Genomic DNA, 27,597 nt, shown 5'->3' on the forward strand with positions numbered 1-27,597 from the left:
AGCGGTTTGATGGTGGGCAGTGACGTGTCTTACAGAGACAGGGCTATAGAGAATTACTTTGACCCAGTTTGGTTGAGCAGGTTGAGCATTTGGGTCACTAAGAAAACCCTTCATTTTGGCTGTGTACAGTATTTTATTTTTCCTTTTCCAGGATCTATGAAAAAGCTGTAATTTCTTCAAGTTATACCTGTTTTCATCCAGAGTCCAGGCTGAGTTTTTCTGATATAAGATAACAGTAACAAAAATGTATTATTAACTGACATTTATTCAACATCTACTGTGTGCAAGGCACTGTGCTAAGTGATTTACACTCATACTATCCTGTAGTTGTTTTTCATCCTACATACTATTTCATACTCATACTATCCTGTAGATGTTTCTTGCTGCTTTGGCTGAGCTGCCTTCATGGCCTGGTCCCTCTGAGTCTCCCAACAGCAAGTTTTCCTGAGTCCCAGCTCCCACGGAACACTTCTATGCCTTACCTCCAAGCTGTGCCTTCTTGCTCCTACTTGGAGGTCTGGGTTCCAGCTCCAGTCTTGAAGCCATTGTATATTCTCTTACAACACAATGCTAACCTTTGTAACAGGTCAAGGTAACTCAGAAAGTTACATTAGGTTTTGCTTACATAAATTGCTATATTATATTAATAGATCAGAGGTTAGGAAACTGCCTGTTTTGTTTCGTTCTGTTCTGTTTTGTTTTCTTAATACCCTGTGGGCTAAGAATGGTTTACATTTTTAAATGGTCACATTTTAAATCGTCATATCAATACCTACAAAATAGCCTTGATTGTGCTTTTTGGCCCACAAAATGGAAAATATTTACTATATGACCCTTTAAGAAAAAGTTTGCTGCCCACCTGTTATGGCTTATATAAAAGATAAAGTCTTGGTCACCACATCGAGAAAGTATGTAGCCACATTTCGGAGTACTGTGCATTTCCTGTACAGCTCACCCAAATATTAATATTATGAGAATTAAGAATTAACTACATATAGAAGTAGAATTTAATTTAGTTTAGAACAAGATATAGATGTTCTTCATTCCCTTTTGTGTGATTGATTTCATTGCCTTTTTAAAATAGCTATAGACAGAAGCACTGATTTGTCACCAGAATTATATTTCCTATTCCTAATCTTTTCCATCTCTTTTTCCCCTCTCTCCATCTGTTTTCTTTCTTTTTTATCTTTTTTTGACAAGTGGAATGTTGTAGTAGAAATATGACCTTATTTGGGCATAGGGTCATTGCACATGTAATTAGTTAAGAGGAGGTCATGCTGGACTAGGCTGAGCCTCTGACCCAATATGACTGGTGTCCTTATAAAAAGAAAAATTTTGGTAAGCGCACACGCACACACACACACACAGGACCACATGTGAACATAAGGCAGAGATAAGCTGATGGATCTACAAAGCATGGAACATCAAAGATTGCCAGAAAACCAGCAGAAGCTATGAGAGAAGTATGGAACTGATTAACCATGACAGCCTTCAGGAGGAGCCAACCCTGACCACACTTTAATCTCACACTTTTAGCCCCCAGAGCTGTGAGGCAATACATTTCTGTTGTTTAAGCCATCCAGTTCATAGTACTTTGTTACAAAAGCCCTAACAAATTAATACATTGTGCTCAACTGGAATGTCTTTTTTCATGGACCAGAAAAAAAACCTCTCTTTTAGAGAATGTTTCCAGTTCTCTTTCTTTCCAAATTCAAGTTTTATTTATAAGTCTTTGTGGATCTTGGAGCACAGAGGAGCAAATGACATCAATAACACATATCATATTATTCCTTTTATAAAACTGCATAACCACTATAAGATCTCATGCAATGAAATTCATCAGGTAAAGAATTTCCATTCCAATTATAATATTTCTGTATGGCTGACATTAGATTAGAATTTCAATCTATATATTTTCATTATTAATGTTACATGATATTGGATTATAGAATAATAATTACCATTTTAATAACTTATTTTATTGGCTTTTAAACTTAATTTGAGCAGAAAAATAAATGCTGAGTGGGGTCTATCTGAACCTTGTGTGTTGTACTGACTCCTCTAATACTGGGGTTTCAGAATCATTGAAACCTGACGTTAGTGTCGCCTTTCAGCTCTACCAAACTGGAAACTTCACCTTCTTAAAATTCAGTTGCCATGGAAACAACAGAGTTCTAGGATTTTTGTTTTCAGAAAGTATTGAAAGACTCAATGCCAATATATGAGCACACAGCATGACATATTAACATGTGCAATTCTGTGCTATTTTTAAATTAAAGAGGGGAGGAGAAGAAAATGGCACCTAAATGTTTTCAATAAACCTGCCAAGAAACACTTGTTTCATCATCGTACCATATTTGATTTGTTTATTTATATCCACTCTTTGTTCCGAAAAGTGATTTAAACAGCCTGAGTCCTTGAAGTTGTTACCATATAATTGGACGAACATATACAATATGTTTTCACCACTTATAATCACATCCTCTGAAAAAGTATTTTGTTGTTGAACCTGAGGCTAAATAGATTTTTCTTTGTCAGGGCCATAGCTGTACTACTTCTTCTTCCTAACTCCAGTGCTGTCTATATGTCATGGCAAAACCCTGCTTTAAAAAAAAAAAATCTCTTTGTAATCTTTTAATTAAGTCTTTCATTTTGCTACTCCTTTTTCCCTCATGAAGAGGATTGAAACCTCCCTACTGCTTCACTTAGGCCTCTCACTGTTGCTACATCTTTAAACACCCAAGACCCTGTGTGTAGAGCTTTTGGGGGTTATGATTTGGAGGTGAAATCCCAGAAAACTGCATTTCCATCTGATCCTCAAACTCACCTTGAAGTAAAGTGAAGGAGACAATGTATTGTAATAAGAATGGCTGGTTTGAACTGATAATCCTAATTTTAAAAAAAAAGCTTATGCCAGGTCAAGAGTCAACATAGGGGTCTTTTCCTGATTCTTTCCATTGACCTACAGGTATGTTCCAAAAAGATGCATTTAACAGAAGGTTAGCAGTCATGTACACAGTGTGAGTGACTTTTACTAGAGCACTTTTGGAGGGGACAGATTGTGGTAGATGCATCCACAGTATAGTGAAACTGAACAAATCAGGGTTCAAATCATGGTTCTGCCATTTTCTCTGTTTCCACAGTAACAACATTTTAATGTCAGATAGAATGGTTAATCATGTCAATTTGAAATGATACAAAACCATGGTGAGAGGAAGGCTCATATGAGAAAAGAACTAAATATAGCAACTGAAGTAAGTCATTTAATCTCCCTGTTTACCTCTCATCCTTGCAGCTAGGAACCTTACCTAGCACATACCAGATTCTCTAGAAGGAGCAGCAAATGATGGATTTGCTCGAAGCCTCAATTTATTCCTCCATCAAAAAGTGACAATAAAGCTATTGCACAGTATTTTCTGAAGGTTAGTGACAATGCATAATGAAATGGCCTGTCACATTACTAATTTTCAATAAATGGCACTATTTAATTTCCAACTAAACAGCAGATTACTTAAGGACAACCACCGTTAACTATTTGTGTTTTTCTCCAGGTCCTATCACAGTCGTTTGGTCATGGTAGACACTCATTTTTTGTTGAATGAGTAGCTAAAGAATATAAGTGAATAGTAACTGATCCAGGTATTGGCACATAACCCAAGTTTGGCCAGAGTGTCTTTTCATGAGCTTTCATTATAAAAAACCAGAGCTAATGGGAAAGAACTCTCTACTCACCTTTTGAGTAGGGATATAAGCTTGGTGGTGCTTGTAGTCATAGTTTCAGGCTCAAGTAGACAACCAGCACCTTAGAAGATTAAACTAAAGGATGAAAAGAAGTAATAATGAGAAAATGATGCAAAATCAAAAACATAAAAAAAGTATTTCTCCATCCAGCTTTCCATGAGGCTGACTCTACCCCTGCCCTTTGTGTGAGTTATGTGAGTGTGATATATTGGGTGAAGGATAATACTTACAACTCCATGTGGTATGGGAGAAGATGTTTAACTGGGAAACCTTGCAAGCCTCAGAAGAGGAGGCACGTGACTTCTTGCTCTCTCATCATCCCTTCAAGGGTGTGTAGAAGCTATGGTGGTGCTGGCACTGGAGATCTCTGCCACAGGATGGTTTCACTGACCTTTTGCAAGCATGGGAATAGTACTGTTCAGAGACAAATGTTAAAGCCTAGGTGTCTAGGCAGTTGGAGTGGAGCCTAGATGCCAACTTTGTAGGGTCTCAGAAGGCCGTCTGGCAACTTTGTAGGGAATTTGAATTTGAGTTATACAAAAAGGAATCCCATCCCCGCCCCCTCCCCAACCTGGAAAGCTGAATTTGAGCATAGCTCCTCCTTACAATCCAGCATCATGAGCTCCAGGACATAAACTGGGCAATCCTACTCATCTTTTCACGATAATCTAATAATTTTCCCAGTTTTTGCATAAGTTAGCTAAAAGCGGATATTCCTCACTTGCAACTGAAGAAGTCTTGACTAATATGGACCTAATTTATGCCAAGGACTGTGTTAGTTGTGAGCACAACATGAGTATAGTTTCAGACTGTGTTATTCCCTGGTATATCCCAAGCACTGAGCCCCATGCCTGCCACCCAATGGGCAGTAATAAATATGCATTAAATACATACAAAAACTCACCAAAGTTTATATGCAATCTATTTTCATCTTCACAGTAATAGTTATAATCATTACTTTTACTCAGAAAACTGGGATTAGAGAAGTCAAGACACATAGCTGGTAAGCAGTAGGGTTAGAAGGAAATCCTGGTCTGATGCCCAGAGTTATCTTCCAATCATTATTCATCTCATCACTTCATGAAAAGTGATTAGTAAATTGCTAAGAGGTAGCAGAATTCAGTTTCCAGGAGCTGAGAGTTGAGTTATTTATACTGCGGTAACCCCTGGCTCTGTTGATGTTATGAACAAAAAGGGTTACAGCTTGTGCCTCCTGGTGTTTGTCTTCTTGCAGAGGGAAGTATTTTTCTCCTCAATGAGCAAAATTTTAAGTGGAAGGGAGAAGAGGTCTGGTTGGGAAATATTTGTTGTGACTTTCATATTCCCATGGTTATTTTCCACAAAAGTAATCATGGCTAGCATAGCAGAAGGATGAGAGTGTATTTAGCCCTATGGGTTCTTCCCTCTAGCCCAGTCTTCCCTGGCACCAGCCAAGAGTGTGTATATTTGTACACATTTCCCTTGGCAGAATTAGCACATAAATGTACAGAAGCTAATGAGTCCTACATTTATATTAGTGTAGTCCACCTGTCTTGTTTTCAAGTAGAAGTTTGGGGAGATCCTGAAGACCCTTCTCAGTCATTCATCACATTGATGCCTCTAGGCTGCTGCTGGTGAGCATGCCCCAGACCATAAATGTCTCTAGGAAAGTAGGCACAGCCTCCAGTAGATGTCGGTAGTTGCTATCTAAGTCACCAACAGATGGTTGCTATTCTAGCCACTCAACAGATCAAATGGAATTGAAATGTCTTGTGAAATTTATTTCCTAATGACAAGGGCCCAAAACACATGACCTCTTACACAAGAAAATATTTAAGAGATTAAAATTTTCTCTTCTGTTTTCCTCAGTCCTCCTCTGAAAATGCATGGAGAAGACCCCTTTCTGGACAGCATCATCACATTTCAATTCTTTTAGGCTTCCTTCTAACCAGAATTTCTCTGGGAAACAAACAGATCCCATCACCTCTATGGTATTGCCAAGGCAAGCAGGGAATGAGAGTTGGAGAAGAGAGAAATCTGGGAGCAATTCACCCAATTAGACATATCCTTAGCTTAACACCTAAACATACAGTGTTCATAATTACATAGAGAATACCTTTAATGTATTATATTGATCAAGGTTAAATTCATACCAAATGTGTTAAACTTCACCATTTATTTTATTATTAAAGATTTCACGATTCACTCTTAAATTTGTCATATTTCAAATCAAAATGCATATTTTCCCGTACAGTTTTGTATTTCTATTTGATATTAATAATATACACTAAGAAATAATTACAAGCAGAAAATTTCATTCTAAAAAAATTCCAGATATCACATAACAAGTTGAATTCATGAAAGCATACACTTCCAATCCACTAAGTAGATACACATTTAATATCGGGCCCATAGATATTATAATAATGATCAAGTCTTTTACATTAATTAAAGTTATTCTTTGAGCTTTGTTTTCAAAATTGCTTCTCTGAAATTTACTTAATGGTTTTCTTCACCTTGGTAGTTCACAACAAGGGAATATGGACTTCTAAAAAGTAATTAATTCTTCCCAAGTTTCCTAAATATGAATCCTTTGGCAATAGTTTCTCTCTCATTTGGAGATTCATGCTTAATTTTTTTCATTTATGAATTTTTAATTGCTTAAAACTATTTCAGCCTAGCAAAGTATTAAATACATGTAGAATTCATATACAACTGTATCTATAAGTAATTGGGGGACAAATTATTTAATATCAGATAACAAAATGTATTTATAATAGCACTAAGGTTGAAGAACTGAGGGATTTATTTCTTGAGCCAAATACATAAATAGATAGACATATACATCATACAAATTCTAGTTTACTTACTAGATGAATGGCTTTAAATAAGCCATTTAATATCTTCTGGACCATTTTTCTATATATAAAAAGGACAATTATACTTGTTCTTTTTTTTTTTATTTCAGCTTATTATGAGGGTACAAAAGTTCAGGTTATATATATTGCTCATGCCCCTCCCATCCCCCCAAGTCTGAGCTTCAAGCATGTCCATTCCCCAGACAGTGCACATCACACTCATCATGTAAGTATACACCCATCCCCTCCTCCCACCCCCATCCCCCCGAGTCAGAACTTCAAGCGTGTCCATTCCCCAGACAGTGTGCATCGCACTCATCATGTAGGTATACACCCATCCCCTCCCCCCACCCCCCACCTCTGTCCAATACCTAATTGGTGTTATTCCCAAATGTGCACTTAGGTGATGATCATGGAAACCAATTTGCTGGTGAGTACCTGTGGTGCTTATTTTTCCATTCTTGGGATACTTCACTTAGAAGAATGGGCTCCAGTTCCATCTAGGATAATACAAGAGGTAGTTCACCATTTTTTATGGCTAAGTAGTATTCCATGGTATACATATACCACATTTTATTAATCTATTCATTGTAATGATGGGCACTTGGGTTGTTTCCACATCTTTGCAATTGTGAATTGTGCTGCTATAAACATTCTAGTGCAGATGTCTTTATTATAGAACATTTTTTTTCCTTTGAGTAAATGCCCAGTATCCAGGGATTGCTGGATCAAATGGTAATTCTACTTTTAGTTCTTTTAGTTCTCCATATTACTTTCCATAGAGGTTGTACTAAGTTGCAGTTCCACCAGCAGTGTATGAGTGTTCCTATCTCTTTGCATCCATGCCAACATTTGTTCTTTGGGGACTTTTTGATAAAAGGCCATTCTCACTGGAGTTAAGTGATATTTCATTGTGGTTTTGATTTGCATTTCCCTGATGATTAGAGATGTTGGGCAACTTTTCTTATGTTTATTGGTCATTAGTCTGTCTTCTGTTCATGTCCTTTGCCCACCTTTTAATGGGATTGAACAAAAGAACTACACAGAATATTAATAAAGCAAAAAGTTGTTTCTTTGAAAAGATAAAATTGACCGGACTCTTGCTAGATTGACCAGAAGCAGAAAGGAAAGGACTTTAGCAAGCTCAATTAGAAATTAAAAAGGAGAAGTCACAACTGAAATCATGGAAATATAAACATCATCTTTGAATACGATAAGAATCTCTATGCTCAAAAACTTGAAATTGAGGAGGAAATGGAAAAATTCTTAGAAACATAGAACTTCCCTAGGCTCAATCAGGAAGAAATAGAATTCCTGAACAGACCAGTATCAAGCACTGAAATTGAAACAGCAATAAAGAGTCTTCTGACAAAAAATGTCCCAGGCCAGATGGGTTGACACACAAATTTTACCAAACCTACAAAGAAGAATTGGTACCTTTACTACAGAAATTATTCCAATAACATTGAGAAGGACCAAATCCTACCCAACTCATTTTATGAAGCCAGTGTCATCTTGATACCAAAGCCAGGAAAGGACACAACAACAACAAAAAAAGAAAACTACAGACCAATATCCCTTATAAATACAGATGCAAAAATTCTCAATAAAATCTTAGCTGTTCAAATTCAACTACACATCAAAAAAGTAATTCATCACTACCAGGTGGGCTTCATCCCAGAGATGCAAGAATGGTTCAACATATGCAAATCTATAAATGTAATTGACCATATAAATAAAAGCAAAATCAAAGACCATATGATCCTCTCAATAGACACAGAAAAGGCATTTGACAAAATTCAGCACTCTTTTATGATCAGAGTTGAGTAGTTGCAAGGGAGACCAGATGGTTTGCAGAGCTTACCATATTGGCTATCTTGTCCTTTACATAACAAGTTTGTCCACTCCTGATGCTGATCATTGGTAATGGATCAAAAGAAAAAAGATTGAAAGATCAGACACATGAATATCATGGGATAATGTGTGTGAATGTAGATATGACAGTGGGCAAAAAATGTTCAGATCCTAGTGTCTCATCTTAATGCCTACCAGTCATCATCTGCTGGTGAGGACACAATTAACAATTGGGGAGAGAGGATGTCTCATTCAATGGTGGTTAGCCAGCCTCTATTTTCAGACACACCATATCTTGGAATGGAAACTGTATGTGAGATCAACAGTATGGACTCCCTTTCATGAAGGCTAATCTAGCTACTACAATTTCTATGTGGGGGATATCTATACATACAGAGACTAATGTGTCCCAGATAATGGGTTTACCTCTGCTAGTACCTCAGAGTTTACAAAAGACCTTATGTGCCTGATTGATCATCATGAGAGGCTCAAATATTAATACTATAATTGCATCATATCAAGGATCCCATTTTACCGCTAAAGAGGTACAACAATGAGCACTGACTGAAGGAGTCACTGATTCTTCCACGTAACTCAAAACAGTTATAGAGCCAACCTGATAGAGAATTGGAATAGATTCTTAGAGGTTCAGCTATGGTTTCAGTTTGGGGACAACATCCTGTAAGTTTAGAACACTGTCCCCTAGAATATGTTGTATATGTTAAACCACAGGTCTTTATACAATATTCTATAACCAATAGCTAAAATACACAGGGTTTTCCTCTTACTATTACTTTCAGGGACTTGGTTGGAGAATCTATGCTTTCTATCCCTGAAACTTTAACCTATGTGGGAATAGAGGTCTTGAAACACTGAGGTGGGTGGGATGTAGGAATGAAGGCTAATGTTTCTATCATAGATGTAGTAAGTGTGGTAAGTGTTTTGCTAAACCTAATGATATGCTACCACCAAGTCATTTTGAATTCTTCGTACTAGTAAACAAGCAAAGAAAGGAGTTACTATACTGGTGGGAATAATTGGTTCTGATTTTCATAAACAGCTATGATTGCTGCTAAATAATGAGAGTAAGGACTATATCTGGAACTCTAAGGTATATTAAGTATTTCTTGATGTTCCCATGTCCATTGGTAACAGGAAAGGGACCATTGTGTCACTGTGACCTGAAAAAAGCAAGGTAACCGAGGCTCAGAACCATAAATAATGAGGGCAACTTACACAAATAAAGTGTTGACAGAGGCTTGGAGAAATATAGAATGGATAGGAGAGAAGGCAGGTGATAAATATTAATTATGCTCTTGGGACAAACTTCAGATTGTGTAAGTCATAATGTTTTCCATTCTTTCCAGTGATTGTGGCTGGGCACTGCCCTAATTAATCAATGTCAGAGTTGGACTCATTTTAGAGCACGAGTAAATCTGAGTGATGCAGGTACAATTGATGCCCCACCTCACATCTCCTTGGCCCATTTTGAAGCTGACTTGCAGCTCCAGGATGGACAGTGTCTGCCATGCTGACAGGGTCCTATCTCCAGTGCTAGGGTCTCTCTTCTCTTTCTAAAGGCTTCTTCCAGCACTGTGGAAGCTTGTTCAGCTGCACCAAGACACAGTCTGAAAGTATAGGGGAGTAAAAATCTCAAGGGCACATGACGGATTGGTAATGTTTTACATCATTTTCCCTTAGTCTCCAGTAGGATTGAGCCTTGACTGGCCACAGTAGCAACCCGCATGTTAATGCATCCTTTATTGTCTTTTCACCCTTTCCTGTCTCAAATTTCCCTTCCCTTACTTAGTATTTCCAGAATCACCTCTCAAGTAAACTATCTACACACAAGTCTTTGTCTCAGGACCACTTGGAAAAACCAAAAAAAGACAAAGACTCTCTCTGTTTCAATGTGCATATTTCACATTTCAAGGATGAACAACATCTGGGACTTTACTTACCAGGCCATAGAACACCTCCTAACCCAAGCCTATCAGGAAAGAGAGAAGAGCCTTTTTAGAAATTAATTTGATCTTGTATACAAAGATTCTCAACATTCTTATATATCTGAACCACGAATTATAAATCTGTAAGTTTACAAAAGGTTATTGAAGCTGGTGGAACATGTGAGGCACTTGCTAAGGGATATTTTTATGATATAACCTGTGAAAATATGATTCTGATAATCTACTTAATGACAGGATTCTGGGGATCATAGCTATAATAATTTTGAAATTAAAAATAAGTGTAAATTTTTACTTCCAAGTGTACATACTAGATCATAAAACACTAGATAAATTACAAGTAAAAATATAAATAAATATAAATATATAGAGAGATGTAGATAGATATTTAGTTATAAATAGAGATATATACATAGACACAAACATAGACATGGACATAGATATGGATAGCATCCAAGAACTGTGGAAGGAGTAAAGTCTAAATGAACTAAAATTCCAAAAGAAGGGAAGGACTGTTTCTAAGGGAGCTGAGGATTGTTGCTATGTCTGGGTCCAAGCTGAAGCTTGGGCTTGGCTTAGGCTCCTTATCTTGGCTTAGGGAAGTGAGCAAAATTTTAGTAGCATTTAGAGTTAAAATGACAAGTTGCACACTTGAGAGTTCTCAAATAGGCAGCCAGATTTTCACATGCAATTTTCTGAGTCCTGGGCCACACAGTACAAAATATCACACATTCACAAAAATCACTTCCAGATGGTTGTAAATATAAATGTAAAAATGAAAATATCTAGAGTATTTAGAGTAAAAGTAAGTAGAATATCCTTACAAACTGGAAGTAGAGAAAGATGATACACAAAACAATTATTTAAAATATTGATAAATTGGATTATATTCAAACTAAAATGTATGTTTATCAAAAGACATCATTAACAGAAATGTGTACATATATTCATTAAAAATGCATACTGGAATGTTCATAAAAGCACTATTTGAAATAAACCAAACCTGCAAATTACCTGAATTCCATTAATAATAGAATTGATAAAATAATTATTGTATATCCATACAACTAAATATAGCAATGAGGATGAATAATCTACAATTACTTGCAACAGTATAAATAAACCTCATAATCATAATGGTGAATGAAAAACTCAAACACAAGAATCCATACTGTGTGATTCCATTTATATAAAGTATAAAAATAGGCAAAAGCAATCAAGGCTGTTACAAATTATAATTCATTTTTCCTTAGGGAAGGGGTGAGAGATAGGTACTGGAAATGAGAGTAGCTTCTGGGGTTCTATTAATAGCGTGGTTTTTTTGACATGGTTGTGTTCAACTTGTGAAAATTTAGTGATCTACACACTTATTTTCACATTTCTTTCTATATATTTTAATATATTTCAATGGAAAGTTTACAGAAAGACATAAACACTATAACCTCATTTATTATTATAAAGTTAAGGACATCTGGATCACATGATTAAAAGACTAGATATTTATAGGTAAAATACTAAATTATTAATAATGGCTGTTTAAGATGGTACTCTGAATGAGTTTTCTTCTATTTGTATGCATTTAATAAGCAAATATAGTTTTGAAACAGAAACTCTTAAGCTGAAACTGCTTTTTCATTTTATTAAATTAAATCTATTTATCATTTTTTAGTCATGAGAACATTATTAAAAGAGATTTGAATAGACTAGCCTGATGATAGTTTTTAGTAACTCTACATGCTTTTTTTATCTACAGCCATGTTGCTGGTATTGTTGGTACCAACCAAGCAATAAATGAAAAAGGAAAAAAAGAAATATGTCCTGATGGGTTTTTTTTGCTCATTGGTCATGATGGAATTTTTTGTAATAGCACTGAAGTTCAGAGGCCTTGACCACACATTCTTTTTTTTTAACAGCTTTATTGAGGTATAAATGATGTATGGAAAAAATACTGTGTATGTTTAATGCATACAATTTAATGTGTTTGGATATACACATGCACTCATAATATCATCACCACAAAGTAGTAAACATGTCCATCACCTCAAAAAGTTGTCTTGTGTCCCTTCGTGTGTGTGTGTGTGTGTGTATGTGTGTGTGGGTATGGGTGTGTTTTGATGGTGACAACAATTAACATGAGGTCTATGCTCTTAAAATTTTAAGTGTACAATACTGTATTGTTAACTATAGGCACAGTGTTAGTCATCATATATTTGGAGCTATACTTAACCATTCCCTCTTCCCACTTCCAACATGTTAAGCATGTTCCCCTTTACTATAGCTCTAGTCTTGCACACTGTACTCTAATCTTTCACCCTTGCTTTTTCTCCTCTTCTACTGGTCATTTCCATGACATCTCATGAAGTCTTAAAACAAAAGTTATCTCCTCAGGAAACACCTGTTGAAGAGTGATTAAAATTCAGCTGAGATCACTCCAACTTCCCTAAATTGGAGGAAATTTTTTTAAAAAATGAAGAAAGGGAAGCTTCACAGTGTCTTATTTTGTTTAATTTTTATTTTTAACCAGTGATATATATTATAATAATTATTATTTTATATAGAGAGAAACTAAAGTTCAGAAAGAGTAAGGTACGTAATCAGCAACCAAGATCTGCATGCTAGACATACTTGTTGCTACTGGGGTGTCATTGCTTTCAAGACCTCTTAGCCAAAAGAGAAGATATATGTGTTTGTTTTAACCCATGTATATTCATATCTATAAATTTATCTATCATCTGTCTATCTATCCATCACCCATGTGGATCATTCTAAACTTCTCCCTTTGTCTGTATCCTTCCACTACAACAATGAAAAATCTGGCTCTACCATCAGCCATCCATTTATTTGTTTATTCAATTCCATTTATAGTGCTTTAAAAATTGTTAACCTGTACCTCAGTAGAAAACAACATTATCAACTAGAGTAGGGGCGTATGTAAACTTTCTTTTGCTTTGGTTTTATAGACTATTCATTCCCAAAGTTAGTTTAGTTAATACCTTCCCCCAATCCCTTTCAGTGAGGTTGTGTCATAAATGTGTAAAACAGATTGTTTTGTCAAATTCTGCATTTCATGTTGTTATCCCAACCTCCTGGATGATTTTTTAAATTTGCATACACTAAGTTTTACTCTTTCTGCTCTAAAGCTCAATGGGTTTTGACAAATGTAAAAATGCCTAATATCTGCTTTTACAATATCAAATGGAATAAATTCACTGCCCCCAAAATAGTGTTTCAGTTATTAACCCTCTTCCTTGAACTCCTGGTAATCACTGATCTCCTTAACATCTCTTTAGTTTTGTCCTTTACAAAATGTTCATATAAATGGGATCCTACACTATGTAGCCTTCTCAGACTGACTTACTTTACTAAAAAGAATGTGAACTTAAGATTGGGCCATACCTTTGATCATTTATTCCTTTTTGTCACTTAATGGTATTCCACCAGCAAATGTAATAAAGCTTCTTTATTCACCTACTAAAGGACATCTTACTGCTTCTAATTTTTGATTAAGTAAAACTGGTAGAAATGTTCATGTCCAATTTCTGTGTGGACATAAGTTTTCAAATAAGTTGGGAATATACCTACATGCACAATTGCTGGGTTACATGGTTAAATGAAGTTTAGCTGTGTAAGAAACTGCCAAGCTGTCTACCAAAGTGGTTGTACCATTTTTGCATTCCCACCAGAACTAAATGATAGCTCCTGGTGCTCCATACCTTGCCAGCAATTGGATGACATTTTGAGAATTCAGTTATAGGGACAACTAAATGTAAATACCTAGAGGGGCTCAGGCAATGTCCTCTAGGGCACTGCGTGTACTCTAAATCAGTGTCCAATGTATGGTGCTGTTTCTCCTATAGCTGGAATTCACAAGTCCAGGAATCGGGGGTGTAAGCGGAAGTGACTCTGTGCATCATTACCCCTGGTTCTCCCTTAAAATTTTTGCTTCCTATCCCTGCAGCCTTAGGCTCTGTTTATCTAGAGGTTTTTGTTTCCAGTGGAGGTATGCTTCCACTAGGAAACACAACAATTATTCCATAGAACTGAAAATTGAGACTGCCACCTGCCAACTTTGTGCTCCTTATGCCTCTGAATCAACAGGCAATGAAGGGGATTACTTTACTGGCTGGGGTGGTTGATCCTGATACCCTAGGGAAAATTCAGTTGCTATACACGATAGAGGTAAGTAAGGATATGTCTGTAGTACAGGAGATACTTTAGAGCATCTCTTACTAGTACCATGTCCATGATTAAAGTCAATGGAACACCATAACAATGCAATTCAGACAGGACTGTTAATGACTCATAATACTCAAGAATGAAGGTTTAAGTCATCCCACTAGAAAAATACCAATGACCAGCTACATTGCTTGCTGAGGGCAGAAGGAAAATGTACATAGTGAAAGAAGGCAGTTACAAATGCTGCATATGATCATGTGACCAGATGCAAAAAAAAAAAAGAGAAATGCAACAGTTATAAGTTATAACGTGGCTCATTTTCAAGACTAAAATCACCAGAATGGAACTTCTCAAACCACTGATGTACTGTGCATTCATCAGCCACATCCTTCCAAAACACTTCATTGATATTTGAAGCTGTCTGTGCTGCATTTTGTTCCATGACAGAACTTAATTTGAAAATAACACAAATTTTTGGCTTATGAATGGTTTCACAAAAATTGCTGTAAAAAATTTGGAAGATAATCACAAGACAAACCATGCGTTTGAAAGAATGAGGACGTACCTTCATGATAAAAAATAAAAGAAGTGTCAAAGTGAAATGTCAGAGATATCAGTTGTCAAACTTAGTACTTAAGGACATTGGACATTTCATACCTAATAACCTAATATAATAGTTAACTTTACATCATGATAAGTTACAGGATAAATAGGGAGAGTGAACTTTACCCAATGATTTTACATACTCTTCTGGGGACAGGGTTAATGTGTTTTAGATGTATGCCAAATAGCTGTATCATCTTACACAGAAATACATCTTTGTTATTGTCTTTATTTTAAAATTAAATATAAGTTAAGATGTGTATAGGTACTAAATAGACAGGTGAACTATGATGGTATTTTTAATATATCAACTTGACTAGGCTACAGTCCCCAGTATTCAATTAAACACTAATCTCTGTTATTAAAGTATTTCATCAACATTAAAATCCACAATGAGTTGACTTTAAATAAAAAGAAATTTTGCTAGATAATATGGGTGGGCCTAAATCAATAAAGTGAAAAGCCTTAAGAACAGAGTGTAGGCTTTGCTAAAGAAGTAGTAATTCTGCCTAAATTCAGGCCATTTCTGAGAGCTCCAATTTGCCCTTCCTGATGGTCTGCCCTATGGATTTTGGGCTTGCCTAGCCAACCCCAACAAATGCTATCGTCAACTCCTTGAAATAGCCCTCCTAATGTTTATATTTCTCTTGTTGAAAATTCAGAGTCAAAATACTTAAAACATTTATTTTGAGGGTGCTATTTCTTAATGATATTATTATTTAATTTTCAAAATTTTCATTGTTGCTATAGAGGAAAACATCTAACTTTTATATATTAACCTTATATCCTCATAACTTGCCATACTCACTTATGAGATCTAAAAGGTATTTTTTTTTGTTTTTATTTTTGGTAGATTCTTTGAAGCTTTCTAGATATACATTCATATAACTTATAAAAACAGTTTCTTTCTTTCTTTCCAATCACTATACCTTTCATTTCTTTTTCTTGTCATATTGTATTAACATTAGTTAAAACTACCAGTATATTATTGAACGGGGTGGTAACAAAGTCCATCTTTGCCTTTGTTTGTGACTTTAGGAGGGACATGTCCCATTTCTAACTATTAAATATCATTTTAGCTGTAGGGTTTTTATAGATTTTTTAAAATCAAAATGAGGAAGTTATCCCATATTCAGAGTTTTCTGAGTACTGAGTGTTTTTATTACAAATGAGTGTTGGATTTTTTAATTATTTTTTCTATGTCAATTGATGTGTTCATATGATTTTACTTTTCTGGACTCATGATATGATGATTTACATTAATTGATTTTCAAATGTTTAACCAATCTTGCATACCTGGAATAAATCCCACTTGGTTGTGTTGTATGATTCTTTTTACACATTGTTGTATTCAATTTGGTAACATTTTGTTGAGGGTTTTTCCTTACATGTTTATGCAAGATGTTGAGTTATTGGTTTGTAGTTTTCTTGCAAAGTCTTTATCTGGTTTTGTTATTAGAATAGTGCTATCTTATAGAATTGGGAAGTGCTCCCTTTGCTTCTGTTTCTGCCAGATGTTGTGGATTATGGGTATAATTTATTCCATAAATGTTTGCTAGAATACACCAATGAAACCCTCTGGACCTAGTGCTTCCTTTTTTGGAATATTATTAATTATGGATTCAATATTTTTGTAGATATAGGCCTATTCAGTTTATCTATTTCTCTTTTTGTGACTTTTAGTAGTTTCTGTCCTCTAAGAGATTGGTCTATTTTGTCTAAGTAATCTAATTTGTGACCACAGATTTGTTTGTAGTGTTCTTTTATTTTTCTTTTAATGTCCATGAAATCAATAGTAGTAATCCCTCCTACATTTCTGATACTGTTAATTTATAGCATTTCTCCACTTCTCTAGACTGCATAGAAGTTAACCAATTTTATTAATCTTCTCAAAGAACAGCTTTTGGTTTTACTGCTATCCTCTACTATTTTCCTGTTTTCAATTGCATTAATTTCTATGCTGTTTTTTATTATTTTCTTACCTCTTGCTTTAGACTTAATTTTCTCTCCTTCCTTTAGTATATTTTAGTGAATGCTCAGATTGTAGATTTTAGATCTTTATTGTTTTCTAACATATGCTTCTAATGCTACAAATTTCACTCAGCACAGCTTTTGCTATTAATACATTCCATAAATTTTATAAGTTGAATTTCAATTTAGTTAAAACTATTTTTTATTTCTCCTGAGAACCCTTCTTTTACCCAAGGTTTATTTAGGAGTATTTTTTTTTTAAGTTTCCAAATATTTGGGATTTTTCGAGCTGTCTTTCCAATATTATTTCTAGTTTAATTCCAAATGGTCTTCTTTCTATTTCTAATTTATTTAGTCATCAGAGATTAAGTTTATTTTTAAATTCTGGGACAATTTAACTTATCCCTATGTTCTGATTACATGCACAAAAGGATCCGATATTCTTCCTTTCAAGAGATAATTGAGAATTGATTAATTGCATTCATTTCCCCTTACTTATAATTATCTTACTTTGAAATTTTTATTCAGGGACTTCTAGTACAAAATTACTGGATGAACATGTATGATTTTATCTCATCTCCCTTCCAAGAAACCATTAAAATCATAGCCTAAAATTTTATAAAGGCACACATTTATAATAACAAAGAAAATAAGGAAGAAGCTAGCAATGAAAAAAGGAGATTTTAGCAAGTTTGTAGAGGAGAGAAAGTAGACGGGGGAGTGATGATTGGTGAGGCGGGCAGAGGGAGCTACAGTGTTCACAGCGGTAGATGGAGACAGCAGAGTCCTTAGAGAGACCCTGGACCTGGTAGAAAGTGGGAATAAGATGGGGAATTTAAAAACAAGGAGATGAGTTGACAGTCTGTGTATGAAACAGTCAACTTCTCTATTCTCCCTGCTATATCCAGAGAAGGTCACCCACCCTCAGGACACCCCACTGCACACCTTCGGGGGCACTGGACAGATCACATTGCTGTCTGCCCACAGCCAAATTTCAGGGGTGGGCACATTATGCAAAGTCATTTATCTCCAGCCCCACATTAAACCCACTAAAATAAAAGAAAATTAATAAAAAATAAGGACAAACAGGCCAGGCGTGGTGGCTCACGCCTGTAATCCTAGCCCTCTGGGAGGCCGAGGCGCGTGGATGGCTCGAGGTCAGGAGTTCGAGACCAGCCTGAGCGAGACTCCGTCTGTACTAAAAATAGAAATAAATTATCTGGACAACTAAAAGTATATACAGAAAAATTAGCCGGGCATGGTGGCGCATGCCTGTAGTCCCAGCTACTTGGGAGGCTGAGGCAGGAGGATCGGTTAAGCCCAGGAGTTTGAGGTTGCTGTGAGCTACGCTGACGCCACGGCACTCACTCTAGCCCGGGCAACAAAGTGAGACTCTGTCTCAAAAAAAAAAAAAAAAAAAAAAAAAATAAGGACAAACAGAGCAAAAGAGGAGGTGACAGCAGATGACAGATGTCAAATTTTAGACAGTGGGAAGCTGATGAACAAGAGGTACAGATTTACCAGAGCAGAAAAAACATAAATACTCAGCCTTGGGGGCGAAGCCAACAAGAAATAAACCACTGCATTCCCAGAAGTTGGGAAGGAAATGGAAGCACCAGGGACCCATAAAGGCAGAGGTGTGGGTGATGGGGCTGAAAACAGGAGGACTGGTTGAGAGTTTGATGGAACCATAACAATTATTTGCTCAGATTGTCTTCCCCGCTGCAGGGAGATGGATGGCCTGGGCCAATTTACTCATTAGGCACAGCCAGCACAGTGCACAGGGCCTATTATACTTGTAGCACCACCCCCCAAAATGTTTTAATTTATTTTACAATCAGAAATAAAAAGTGAGAATTACACAACCTGGGTTATATTTGTCTTTATACAAACACAGTCATAAAATATAATTTTTATTTTATCTTATCTTTTTAGGGAGCAAGGAGTCCATGAAGGCAAAAGTGGCTAGTGTCTACAACAGTTATAAATCAGCCCTGTAAACGACTGCCCCTGTAAGATGGGACAGATAATTTGATTTCAGAGCGTTGGGACAGGGAGTTCTAGATTCAGGCACTTCATTCACAGAAAAGCAGGCTTATTATCCTTATAAAGGGAAGAGTAAATGAGTCTGCTTACAAAAATTTCTGTTTCCTAGGCCTTTCTCTACTTATAACTAGAATGGCCACAGGCAAGTTTGAACCACACACCCCCATCCTCACCTCATGGAAAAGAATGGAGGATTCTTTTGAGGGGATGGATAGATTACAAAGAAAGCATTTATAATTATCCAATGGAAAAGCTACTTTGTCATGCTATAGCCCTAGAATAAAGCCCGTTAGCCCACAAGTCCTAGTCTCACAAAACAGATAGCTTCTAACTCATAAATCCTTTCACATTTATAATAAATAGGACAAAAAAGCATCACTATATACTTATAAACTCTTTATTTTAAAAAAGGCAGATAAAATGTGGAAGCCAAGATAATGCCAATGCAGGAGGCAGAAGAAAGTTTCCAGAAAAGAAAGGAAGTGAGACAGGAAGGGAGGGAGGAAGGAAGGAAGGGAGAGAGAGAGAGAGAAAGGAAGAACCAAGGAAGGGAGGAAGGAAGGAAGAAAGGGGGAGAGAGAGGGAGGAAGGAAGGAAGGAAGAAAAGAAATTCATACCGGGGGCAGTGGCTCACATCCATAATCCTAGTACTTTGGGAGGCTGAGGTCAGAGGATCACTTAAGGCCAGGAGTTTGAGAACAGCTTGAGCAACACAGTGAGACCCTGACTCTACAAAAATTAGAAGAATTAGCCAGTCATGGTGGCATGTGCCTGTAGTCCCAGCTACTCGGGAGGCTGAGATAGGTGGATTGTCTGAGCCCAGGAGTTTGAGGTTGCAGTGAGCTATGATGACTCCACTGCACTCTAGCCTGGATAGCAAACAAAACCCTGTCTCTAAAAAAAGAAAAGAAAAAAAAAAAAAAGAAAGAAGGAAAGAAATCTAAAGTTAACATTCTCAGAGAGACAAAAGACAATACACTACTTACTAGAACAGAGAGAGTTTGTGCACTTGATATTTAAAAAATATGTAGGCAACAAGGTTGAGTTCCTGAAAATTAAAATAGGGATATTTAAAATATGATAAACATAAAAAATAATATAAGGTAAACCTCCCAGGAAACAGACCAAAAAGAAAAAAATATGAGGTGATAAAAAATATGAAAAATAAGTGAATCACGTTAGGAGGACCAACCTTTATGATTAATGGGAGTCCCAAAAGATGAGAGAGAAATTTAAGAGAAAAAATATAATGAACATAAAATAAACTTCCTAGAACTTAAAGACAAACACTTCCAGATTTAGAGGGCTTATGAAGTACCTAGAACAAGAAATAAAAATAATCACACCAAGGCATATTATTTTGAAATTTTAGTACACAAAGAAATAAAAGTATATTAAGGTTCTCCAGAGAAACAGAAGCAATAAGATGTATATAGATATGGAAGAGAAGATCCATTAGGGAAATTGGCTCATGAGGCTGAGAAGTGCTGTAATTTACTGCCTATAAGATGGAGAATGAAGAAAGTTGGTGGTGTAATTCAGCCTAAGTTCAAAGGCTTGAGAATGGCATGGCCAGTGGTATTCAGTCCCAGAGATCAAAGGCCCAGAAATGACCAAAAGCAGGAAAAGATGGATGCTCCAGCTCAAGCAAAGAGAGAAAGACTTCACCCTTCATCCAAATTTTTGTTCTATTATTTGACTCTCAACAGATTATGTGAGGACCACCCACATTGGTGAGGGTGGATCTTCTTTACTCAGTCTATAGATTCAAATGTTAACCTTTTCTGGAAACGCTGTCACAAACACACTCAGAAATGGTGTTTTATCAGCTACCTGGACATCCCTTAACCCAGTCAAGTTGACACATACAATGAACCATCATAAAAAGTTTCCAGAAAAAAAAAAAAATCAGAACAGACTTTTTATCAGTCATATCAGAAGCTGGAAGAAGAACAAATGCTTTCCAAATGTACAACTGTAATTTTATGTCTAATATACAATCTATTCTAGCTTATAATTTTATATCCAGCCAAAATATCAGTGAATTGTGAAGTTAGAATAAAAACATCTATAGATGTACAGTTTTCTAATTTTTTGCTATATATCCTTTCTCAGGAGCTCCTGGACAATACAGTCCTTCAAAACAAGAAAATTAACAGATAAAGAAGGAGACACAGATGCAGTAACATAGAAGGGAGGTAAAAGGAATTTCCAAAATCAGGGTAAATGGAGAAACAAGTACAACTGTGTTGTTGAGCTAATAAGCAATTACTACAGATTGGAGAGGACTAACTGATCTCTTCAAAACAAGATATTGCAACTAAATTATTTGATGTAGTTTGAACTTATTGAGAAAGTTTACAGAGCTCCAGAAGATATCATGACAATGAATTATTAATAGTTGTAGTTAGAAAAATTAAACAAATAAAAAATTATTAACACCATGGAAAATAAGAGTTGCATAATATAGGAAATGTAGTATGATACATGGCTCAAATGTGAATAAAACATTTACATATAATAGTGAAAACACTGAATATTGATTTAAAAATGTGTTATATCTATGTTAGTGCATGTGAGGGAGGTAAATGTGTATGTATATGGTATATAGAAACTACTCATCCTTCCAACTCTCTTGAATATATCCACCTGTTTTGATCTCAATCATCACCAACCTAGTCTTTCACCCTTTACTTGGACTCCTCAGATAAACTTCTAAGTGACTGCTCCATCCCGACTCTTTCTTCCCACAGTATGTTCTGCTTTCTAGCATTCTATAGCCACAGGACAGGCAAATCCAATTATATCATCTTGTACACTTCAAAGGCTTCTCAATGTCCTTAAGACAAAGACCAAAGTCTTAATGTGTTCCTCAAGGTATGGCATGATCTGGCATGATCTGGATCCTTCGTATCCTACCTAATTCATTATTTCTCTCCCTTGTCCCCCACTCTCTTTTACTTCTCCAGCCTTCTTACAAAAATGTCATAGAACTTTTTCTGCATGGAAGTGTTTCACATGCTATTCCCGTTTTTTGAACAGCTTCTCTGCCCCCAATATTTGCTCCACCTAGTTGGCCCCTATGTCTTACACATCTTGGCTCAAATGTCACTTGCTTAAAGATGTGTTTTGATCTTCAATACTAGGATTTTTTGTTTGTTTGTTTTTGAGACAGAGTCTCACTTGCATGCAACACCATGCCCAGGTAGATTTTCTATTTTTAGTAGAGACAGACTTTTACTCTTGCTTAGGCTGGTCTCAAATTCCTGGCCTCAAGAAACTGACCTCTCTGCATGAGAATTTGGTATGTGGAATGTTTTCTGAATCTTGGGGCGGGGTTCCTCGCCTTACCATCCTCACTGTGGAGTAATGAGGATGGGGAGGAGAATCATCACCAGAAACTGGTTTTGCGTAGTAAGCTTTCTTTTGTGGGTTTTTGTTTTGTCTGTCTGTGCAAGACCTGAAGCTGCTGAAATCAGCTTTGCCTTTAATTAAACCATGTTCTCTCCAAAAAAAAAAAAGAAAGAAAGAAAAAGAAAGAAAGAAAGAAAGAAAGAAAGAAAGAAAGAAAGAGAGAGAGAGAGAGAGAAAGGAAGGAAGGAAGGAAGGAAGGAAGGAAGGAAGGAAGGAAGGAAGGAAGGAAGGAAGAAAGAAAGAAAGAAAGAAAGAAAGAAAGAAAGAAAGAAAGAAAGAAAGAAAGAAAAGAAAGAAAGAAACTGACTTCGCCCTTCCAAACTGTTGGGATTACAAGTGTGAGCCACCGTGCCCAGCCTCAACACTAAGTCTTGTGGTTATTCTCAGTAATTCCCTCTTATTAATTCTTTCCAAAACATCATACTTAGATCCAAAAGGAATAATTTTCTATTTGAATTCATATTACGTCAAGCTATAGCTAGTCAAATTATTAATATGTAATCATGATAACAAATACACCTGGCATAAATTGTTTTAAGAACCAACTCAACTGATAAGTGCACAATTCCATTAATGGGTGGCCATGAAAGTGGGCATATTGGTGAGTAGCCTTCTCCTACCTAGTATTCAGCCATGGCTGGTGCTTTAGTCAATAAGGTTTATAGAATAATGGAGAGCACCAGGGAATTAGGAATGTCAGTTAAATAGTGGTCAGGTGAGAAAGATTTTCCTATGTTTGATTCATTCTTAAAAGCTCTATGAGGCAGGGACATGTCTGCATTGGCTCATCAGTGTAAGACCAGTGTCTAACACAGTCAGTGTGTAAAACATAGTAGGCATGCAACAAATAATTCTCAAGTAAATGAATGCAAAAATACATGAACAAGTTGTAAATAGTCTCTTGACACTTAATCACATATTCTTCACTGCTACAGCGTGCAACATTTGGGCTGACCTTTTCTTTCTTTACCTTGCTAATAATTTCTACAGCATTCTATAATTGTGCTGGTGATTGTGTTGATCAAAGCTATATTTCACAAATTGTGTCTAAAGAGCAAGGTTAAACTCCAAAAACCAAAATTACTGGGGAAAATGCATTATTGTTATTTAAACAGCTGAATCACCTTCCAAAATATTAACACAAATTGCTCTTCTAAAGGGAAAAAAATAAAATTCATTTATGGTCTCCAGAGAGGTTAAGTTGAGTAAAAATTTTATCAAAGTTTAAGGGGGAAAGATAATATATTCTCTATGTAATTGAGCATTTTAAACTCATTTTAAACAGTAAATGATTTAAAATGTGAAAAAACTTATTATGTATGGAAATTTATTTAGTGAGTTCATTTTGAACAATAAGAATGAACTTGAAACTATAATTCATAGAATTGTATTTGTGTTGATATTATAGGTAATGACTTCAATTACACTTATTGGGAAACAAAAGGAAAGAAAGCAAGCACATTTTATCAAATACAAACACAGTAGGGCATACTTGAACTTTCTACTTATTTTGTTTTGTAGTTGCTTATATTTTCCTTATTACTTTTTATTCTTAATTGCAAAGATATTACATTCTTGGGGTAACAACTAAAACTATAAGGAGAATTATTTTAAAAGTTAATCTATGTGCATACACCTGGATAACCACTACAGTCCCTTTATCCCTACACACAAAAAACTTATATATTGTATATACTTCTATTTAGTTCTATATATGCATATATACATATTTAACTTTTTCAAAAAATGGGTCATATGATATCCAATCACTTGAACTTTGTTTTTATAGTTTTACTTAAGAGTATGTCATAAAATCATTATATAAAAGGGGTAACTGTACCCCAAAGTTTATTGTAGCTCTGTTCACAATAGCCAAGATATGGATCAATCCAAATGTCCATGCACAGACTAATGGATAAAGAAAATGTGGTATGCACACAGAATGGAATATTCAGCCATCAGAAAGAATGAAATCCAGTCATTCGCAATAGTATGTATGAGCCTGGAGAACATTACGTTAAGCAAGATAAGTCAGGCATAGAAAAATAAATACTGCATATTTACATTCATGTAGGGGAGCCACAAAAATTGAGCTTGTGGAAATAGAGAGTAGAACTGTGGGTATTAGAGGCTGGAAAGGGTAGTGGGGAGGGGAGGATATGGACAGGTTGGTTAATGGATACCAAGTTACAGCTAGATAAGAGGAATGAGTTCTGGCATTCTGCAGCACTGTAGGGTGAATATGGCTAACTCTAAGGTATTGTGTATTCTCAAAAGCTAGAAGAGAATTGTGAATGTTCTCAAAACAAAGAAATGATTAATGTGTGGAGTGATAGATATATGAATTACCCTGATTTGATCATTACATATTATGTATATATGTATATATGGAAAGAGAGAGAGAGAAATATCACTATGTATGCCATAAATATGTTCATTATGTATCAAGTAAAGAAAAAAAAACACTATATAATAGTCTTCTAGTATAGATGTATTTCATTTTTTAGATCTATTTGATTTTAAATTAGTATTATTTTACCTACTGAAACTATAAAATTGAGTACCTACTGCTGAAAAACATACCTGTGAGGCTAATAATACTTTTGCCTTATCTCTTCTATTAGAAATCCAATATAATAATCTTTCACAAATATTTAACATTTCTAACTCATTACTTGTAGCATCTAACAGTATTTATTGTTTCCAACATGCTAATGTTGATCAAATAATATTAAATTTTGTGTTACCTTTAATTGTTACCCTGTCAAAACACTAATAGGATAAATACTTGGATAAATCAATGCCTGCTTCTTCAAATTTCATTTTTAAATTCCCAGCCATACATTTTCCCTGGTTGCGTAGGGCTTAAAGAGTTTATCATGAGCTAAGAGACATTAAAAGAAGAAACTAAAAGAAAGGCATCAACTAAAGTATTTCACAGCACTACCCAAATAATTTCTACAATATTATTCCACCCACACCTCAAATATATTGGCCTATTATGCTATTTCTGCAGGGATCCCAGTATAATAGCATGCATGGAAGAATTATGATTATGAAGCCTGGAAAATAGTATTCTTTTTCTTCTTTGTCATAGTTTCATAGCAGAAATGTTTTTAGCAAACTTCATTTCCTTCTATGACAATTCACATTGAAATAAAACCCTTTTTCCTCCCCTGACCCATACACAGAGGCAATATTTGAAATGCTATTTATTCTGTCCTGTATTACAAAGAGGCTTTGAGGGATAAAGAAGACAACATAAAGAAAGGTATCATCTTTTTAGAATTTGTCTCTTAGAGTCCTCACAAATAGAGATAAAGCAATAGCAAAGCTTTCAGAGAATACTCATACAGGATAGAAATCTACCTCATCAGTACTCTGGCTGAGGAAGATGAGTGCTTTAACCTTGAAACATCCTTTTATTTTGATTCTGTGTGGAAGAAGATCTCTTAGAGAGAGCTACTACAAAAGAAATAGACAAATAGTCCAAGCCATATTCATTCAGTGTTGATGCCCACATAAAAGCGTCCACATTGATTATACTGTACCTTTAAATTGTAAACTCTACAAGAGTTCCAGATCCAGATCAACTGCATTTCACCTAGTAACATATTTATTTAAAATATCAAAGTGAAACTAAGAGCCACTGTCAGCTGTAAGCTTAGTTATAGAGTCAATTTTATCAACAAATTTCTTCATAAAATTATATACCCCTCCTCCACCCCACAATCACCTAGGGAATGGAAACAGCAATTTCAGTTCAAAACTCTGTTGAGTTAAATATAATCTGAAAAGAGATTTGCATAATCTATAATGAATCATGATCTGTAAATTCCTTGCTCAACCTTAAATACGTGGTGATGAAAAGCAATTTTTTTTCACAAAGGATATTTACTTCAATCTTACTTTCCCACAACAATCAGTATCAGTCAGGATAAGCTAAGTTATGTTGCAGTAAAAGGCAATCTTCCAAATTTCAGGGATTAAAATATTATGGAATACCTTCTTATTCATATTATATGTCTGTTGTGAATGAAAGGCCCACTCTCTGGAATATGGCTGAACCCACGGGCAGAACTGAAGGGCTTTGGAGGATTTAAACATTTTTTTAATTTAATTTAATTAATTTATTTTATTTCAAAATATTAAAGGAGCACAAATGTTTTAGGTTAAATGGATTGCTTTTGTAATGTTTGAATACTGGCTATAGGTGTGCCCATCACCCAAATAGTGTTCATTGCACCCATCAGGTAGGTTTTTGCACCTCTCCTCCTCTCCCCCACCCCGCTTGATTTTCACTGAGTTTTACTTCCCTCTGTGCACGTGTGCTCGTCAATTAGTTCCAATTTAATAGTGAGTACATGTGATATTTGTTTTTCTATTCTTTTTTTTTTTTATTTTTTGAGACAGAGTCTCGCTCTGTTGCCCGGGCTAGAGTGAGTGCCGTGGCATCAGCCTAGCTCACAGCAACCTCAAACTCCTGGGCTCAAGGTATCCTACTGCCTCAGTCTCCCGTGTAGCTGGGACTACAGGCATGTGCCACCATGCCCGGCTAATTTTTTCTATGTATATTTTTAGTTGGCCAGATAATTTCTTTCTATTTTTAGTAGAGACGGGGGTCTCACTCTTGCTCAGGCTGGTCTCGAACTCCTGAGCTCAAGCGATCCACCCGCCTCGGCCTCCCAGAGTGTTAGGATTACAGGCGTGAGCCACCGCGCCTGGCCTGTTTTTCCATTCTTGAGATACTTCACTCAGGAGAATGGTCTCCAGTTCCACCCAGATTGTTGCAAAAAGTATTAATTCATCTTTTTATGGGTGAGTAGTACTCCATGGCATACATTACCACATTTTATTAATCCACTCATAAATTAATGGGAACTTGGGTTGATTCCATATCTTTGCAATTGTGAATTGTGCTGCAATAAACATTGTACTGCAGGCGTCTTTTTGATGAAAAGTCTTTTTCCTTTGGGTAGATACCCAATAGT

This window comes from Lemur catta, chromosome 9 (assembly GCF_020740605.2).
Source record: "Lemur catta isolate mLemCat1 chromosome 9, mLemCat1.pri, whole genome shotgun sequence".
NCBI classification, from domain to species: domain Eukaryota; kingdom Metazoa; phylum Chordata; class Mammalia; order Primates; family Lemuridae; genus Lemur; species Lemur catta.